Source organism: Bos grunniens, chromosome 25 (genome assembly GCF_055505025.1).
Source record: "Bos grunniens cultivar Pamir isolate PY7600 chromosome 25, Bosgru_T2T1.0, whole genome shotgun sequence".
Taxonomy (NCBI): domain Eukaryota; kingdom Metazoa; phylum Chordata; class Mammalia; order Artiodactyla; family Bovidae; genus Bos; species Bos grunniens.
Genome location: NC_141189.1, coordinates 39560839 through 39567059, shown reverse-complemented (window position 1 = coordinate 39567059; position 6221 = coordinate 39560839). Strand labels below are relative to the sequence as shown.

The 6221-nt window shown below is 47.6% G+C and overlaps 1 pseudogene across 1 annotated transcript; it reads left to right on the top strand.

Annotated features, from left to right (window-relative positions):
• The first annotated feature begins 468 nt into the window (after positions 1-468).
• Positions 469-2649, top strand: LOC147345514 (galectin-4 pseudogene; annotated as a pseudogene). The gene has a single exon (XR_015154849.1). The product of XR_015154849.1 is annotated as a galectin-4 pseudogene (transcript).
• Positions 2650-6221: the final 3572 nt, after the last annotated feature.

Below are 6221 nucleotides of genomic sequence, written 5' to 3'. Positions count from 1 at the left end.
TGTGAAGTCAAGTGGGCCTTAGGAGCATCACTACAAACAAAGCTAGTGGAGGTGATGGAATTCCAGTTGAGCTATTTCAAATCCTGAAAGATGATGCTGTGAAAGTGCTGCACTCAATATGCCAGCAAATTTGGAAAACTCAGCAGTGGCCACAGGACTGGAAAAGGTCAAAGAAAGAAAGGCAATGCCAAAGAATGCTCAAACTACTGCACAATTGCACTCATCTCACACACTAGTAAACTAATGCTCAAAATTCTCCAAGCCAGGCTTCAGCAATATGTGAACCATGAACTTTCAGATGTTCAAGCTGGTTTTAGAAAAGGCAGAGGGGAGGCTGGTAAGAGAAGGGAGCCTGGGATGTGCAGAAGACAGACCCCACCATGGACCCTGCCCTGCCAGCCACACCCTTATCCTCAGCTATAAGAGCCACCCACCAAAAAAAAAAAAAAAAGAGCCACCCACCACCTGCTAGCTGCCACCATACACGACTCCTGCAGCTTTTCTCACAGGAGAAGTCACCAGCCCAGCCTCTAAAGATGGCCTTTGTCCCTGCACCAGGCTACCAGCCTACCTACAACCCGACACTGCCCTACCACAACCCCATCCCAGGAGGTCTCAGAGTTGGAATGTCCATTTACATGCAAGGAGTGGCTAGCGAGCACATGAAGAGGTTCTTCGTGAACTTCGAGGTGGGGCAGGGCCAAGGGGCAGACGTTGCTTTCCACTTCAATCCCCGCTTTGATGGTTGGGATAAGGTGGTCTTGAACTCGAAGCAGAACGGCTCGTGGGGCAACGAGGAGAGGAAAATGAGCATGCCCTTCCGCAAGGGTGCGGCCTTCGAGCTGGTGTTCATGGTCATGATGGAGCACTTCAAGGTGGTGGTGAATGGGACTCCCTTCCATGAGTTTAAGCACCGGATCCCGCTGCAGATGGTCACCCACCTGCATGTGGATGGCGACCTGATGCTTCAATCAATTAACTTCATTGGAGGCCAGCCCCCCTCAAACCAGATGCCCATGCCTGCTAAGGCGTACCCAAGTCCCGGACAGTAATATCAACAACAAAGCAGACTGCCTACCATGGAGGGACCCCCAGCCTTCAACCCACCCGTGCCATTTAATGGGAGACTGCAAGGGGGGGCTCATAGCTCGAAGAACCATCATTATCAAGGGCTACATACCCCCCACAGCCAAGAGCTTTGTCATCAACTTCAAGGTGGGATCCTCTGGGGACGTGGCTCTGCACATTAACCCCCGCGTGACCGAGGGCGCTGTGGTTCGGAACAGCTTTCTGAATGGCTCTTGGGGATCTGAGGAGAGGAAGGTCCCCTACAACCCATTCGGTCCTGGACAGTTCTTTGATCTGTCCATTCGTTGTGGTGCAGATCGCTTCAAGGTGTATGCCAATGGCCAGCACCTCTTCGACTTCTCCCATAGCCTCTCAGCCTTCCAGAGGGTGGACTTGGTGGAGATCCACGGTGATGTCACCTTGTCCTACTTCCAGATCTGATCTATTCCTGGGGCCATAACCCTTGGGAACACAGAGGAAGATCCTGTAGGACCCTTTCTAAGCCCCTAATAAAATGTCTGAGGGTGTCTCATGAATGAAAAAAAAAAGAAAAGAAAAGTCAGAGGAACCAGAGATCAAATTGCCAACATCTGCTGGATCATCAAAAAAGCAAGAGAGTTCCAGAAAAAACATCTATTTCTGCTTTATTGACTATGCCAAAGCCTTTGGCTGTGTGGATCACAATGAACTGTGGAAAATTCTGAAAGAGATAGGAATACCAGACCACCTGACCTGCCTCTTGAGAAACCTATATGCAGGTCAGGAAGCAACAGTTAGAACTGGACATGGAACAACAGACTGATTCCAAATAGGAAAAGGAATACGTCAAGGCTGTATACTGTCACCCTGCTTATTTAACTTATATGCAGAGTACATTATGAGAAACGCTGGGCTGGAATAAGCACAAGTTGGAATCAAGATTGCCAGGAGAAATATCAATAACCTCAGATATGCAGATGACACCACCCTTATGGCAGAAAGTGAAGAGGAACTAAAAAGCCTCTTGATGAAAGTGAAAGAGGAGAGTGAAAAAGTTGGCTTAAAGCTCAACATTCAGAAAACGAAGATCATGGCATCCAGTCCCATCACTTCATGGGAAATAGATGGAGAAACAGTGGAAACAGTGTCAGACTTTATTTTTGGGGGCTCCAAAATCAGTGCAGATGGTGATTGCAGCCATGAAATTAAAAGACGCTTATTCCTTGGAAGGAAAGTTATGACCAACCTAGATAGCATATTCAAAAGCAGAGACATTACTTTGCCAACAAAGGTCCGTCTAGTCAAGGCTATGGTTTTTCCAGTGGTCATGTATGGATGTGAGAGTTGGACTGTGAAGAAGGCTGAGCACCAAAGAATTGATGCTTTTGAACTGTGGTGTTGGAGAAGACTCTTGAGAGTCCCTTGGACTGCAAGGAGATCCAACCAGTCCATCCTATAGGAGATCAGTCCTGGGTGTTCTTTGGAAGGACTGATGCTAAAGCTGAAACTCCAGTACTTTGGCCACCTCATGTGAAGAGTTGACTCATTGGAAAAGACCCTGATGCCTGGGGGGATTGGGGGCAGGAGGAGAAGGGGACGACAGAGGATGAGATGGCTGGATGGCATCACCGACTCCATGGACATGAGTTTGAGTGAACTCCAGGAGTTGGTGATGGACAGGGAGACCTGGCGTGATGCAATTCATGGGATGGCAAAGAGTCGGACATGACTGAGCGACTGAACTGAACTGAAGTCCTTTTTCAACCCCATTGACTGTAGCCCACCAGACTCCTTTGTTCATGGGGTTTTTCAGGCAAGAGTACTGCAGTGGGTTACCATTTCTTTCTCCAGGGGATCTTCCCGACCCAGGGATTGAACCTGTGTCTCCTGCATTGCAGGTGGATTCTTTACCAACAAACCATCTCCACTTCACAGATGAGGAAACCAAGGCTCCAAGAGTTGAGGTGATTCACCCAAGGTCACCTAGTTTAGAAGCCAAAAATCCATGTTTCTTCCCTTTCTACCATCTTGTCTCTAGTCTTTGGGCCTAAATGGGAACTCAAAGGGAGACTAGCTGAGCTCTTCTCAGCTGGCCTTAGTGGCTGCTCTTTTGAGAATTTTGTTATTGAAAGAATGAAAGAAAAGTAAGGATCAAGAGTAAGAGGAAGATACAAGGATGCCTGATAGTCCAGTAACTATCAAAACTCTCCAAAACTTGAGAGCTTTCAAGGAACTCACATATTTCTTATCTCATTTGGTTCAAAGAACAATCCCATTAGGTTAATAAAGCAAGTATAATGGTGGCTCAGACGGTAAAGAATCCTCAGACACGACTGAGCGACGAACACACTGATTGATTGTAAAAAGGCTGGCTCAGAATCAACCCCTAACTCTTCTGATTCTCAAACTCTTTCCATAACCTAAGCGAGGGCATTCTTAGCACACATACCCTACTTCTGTCCCTTTGGTCTTGAGAGTCAGGACCAAGAGACAATTGGACACCCTTCTCTTGTGTGTCCATACAAGTCCAACTTATAGTGACCTTTATTTTTTATTTGTATTTTTGGCTATGCCACATGGCTTGCAGGATCTTAGTTCCAAATCAAGGACTAAGTGGAAGCATCGCATCCTAACCACTGGGACACCTTTCATTTCACTGTTCCTCTGCCGGAAGTTGCCCCAGAAGCAGGCACCTCCCCCTTCTGGTTTTAGGATTGTTGCTATTGTTCAGCCGCTAAGACAGGCCCGACTCTGCGACCCCATGGACTGCAGCATGCCAGGCTTCCCTGTCCTTCACTTATCTCCTTTGGTTTTAGGATTACTTTTACACAACTGATTTTATATAACTGATAAACCAGGGAGAATATTATCTGTCAAGCTGCTGTTTGTCCATTTAACAGCTGTTTCTGAACAGGGCTTCACTCTAGACTAGTCCCTGATGTTAGAGAAATGAACCAGACATATTCCCTGCTAACGAGATGCTCACAGTCTAGTGGAACTGAAGAAAACACAAATACCTGACAAGATACATGACATTCATGAATGCATAACAAGATGGAATAAATGTCACAACAGAGTTATAAGCAAAGGGCTATGGAGAATCAGGGACAATTCCGACTGGTGGAAGAAAAGTGTATTCCTAAAAAGAAAGCAGCCTTTGGGCTGGACCTTGACGGGTGAGTGGAGAATCTGGACTCACAGTGAAAAAGCAGGCGGGTGTGGGTCACTGACTGGTGACAGAGTGCCACTCCACTGTGTTTATCGATAGACATCCCAACCAGCAGTATGTTGTAGCTACTAGTGACCAAGGTGGGATATTGAGTATCTGGGATGTTAGACAAGTACAATGCCCATGTCTCTACTGAAGGCTCAGGAAGCTGAGATATGGGAAGTCCATCTTCACCCATCCAACTCAGATCATCTATTTACTTGGCCTGAAGATGGATCCCTCTAACACTGGAATGACTCCACAGACGTACCTGAGAAATCATCAAGTCCTTCACTGCAGAAGAAACAGCACTTTCCTGCTTGCAGCATTAGTAACCAAGCTAATGTTCACCAGTCTCTTATAAGTTCCTGGCTCAGCTCTGATCCTGCCAAAGATGGCACTTCAATCACAAGCTTGCTTTCCAACAGGGCTTTGTCTGTGAAGTTTGGATGTTTTAGGTCCTTGTTTTGTTTGTGGAACTGATGCAGAAGCAATTTATGTTACTAGACTACTTTTAAGACTTTTTTGGCTATGCTGGGTCTTTGTTGCCGCACTCCAGCTTTCTCTAGTTGCTGCGAGTAGGGGCTACTCTTCATTGTGGTGCTCAGGCTGTAGGCGAGTGGGCTTCAGTAGTTGTGGCGCAGGAGGCTTAACTGCTCTGCAGCATGTGCACTCGGGATCGAACTGGTGTCCTTTGCATTGCAAGACAGATTCTTAACCACTGGACCACCAGGAAAGCCCACTAGGCAACTTTTTTCCATGAAGATACTAAAGATTTCAGGTAAGACATAGTTATAGCAGAAAGAGAGTGAACATTTGGGAAACAGGGATGGAGCCCCATGCGAGAACAGTGTGAAGTCTGCTCAGCCCCCATGTCACCCTGAGGCTAGGGGCTATCCAGCTCAGTCAGGCCTCCAGCTAGATCTGGGCTGGATCTTGCCCCAGCTTGAGGGAAGCCAAGAGACCCAGACCACCTGCTCCTCCTCAGGTCCTAAGGTGTCTGTGTCATGTCCCACCTGATCTTAACTGCCCTCTTAACCACTCAACTTTTCTGTTCTCTATGTCTGGTTTGCTTTCCCAGCTAGATTAAAACACCAGTCTCCTGATTCCTTGTGAACATGGCCACGGGGTGTCTGTATCCTATCCCTGCCATCGTGAAGCTGGGCACAGAGCAAGTAGGTACTCAAAATCTCTGTGTGGATATCTTGCTGTTTAGTTGCTCAGTCGTGTCCTCTTTTGTGACCACATAGACTGTAGCCTACCAGGCTCCTCTGTCCATGGGATTTCCCAGGCAAGAATACTGGAGTGGGTTACTGTTTCCTTCTCCAGGGGCTCTTCCTGACCCAGGGATCAAACCTGTTTTTCCTGCATTGGCAGGTGACTTCTTTACCATCTGAGCCACCAGGGAAGCCCCTGCTGAAGTCTACAGGCCCGAGAATCACAGGATGACAGTTTCAAAGATGAGGACAGCATCCCTCATCTGGGACAACAGTGAAGGGATTAAGAGTAGACATGTACTTCTGGTTTTAGGTTTGCCTTTTATAGAACTGAGCTATATTTAAATCAAGGGGCTTGGATCATTCTGTGGGACAGCCCTGCATTTCCAGTATTTCACCTTCTGCTCTCTCAGACCAAGGTCCCAAGTTTCCCCTAATCTGTTTTTCCAGTTCCTGCTTGTCAACATCTTCCAAGGAGACATGGGGTCTTCTCCTTCCTCTTGGGAAGAGTAACGGGAAGGATGGTAGGGTTGCCACTGCCAGTCTAGGGGCCCCAGGGTTCGAGGCCAGAGAGGAGAGCTGAATCGGGGCCCAGTGGGGGTGGGGGTGGAAAGGACCCCAAAGCAGAATACAGCTTTCTATAAGGTGGTCTCCTCCGAAGTGCTGGGTAGACAAGAATGACAAACAGGGACATCGGATAGGGTCAAAATTCAAACAAGTCCCCCTGACGGGGAGAAGGATCATGAGCT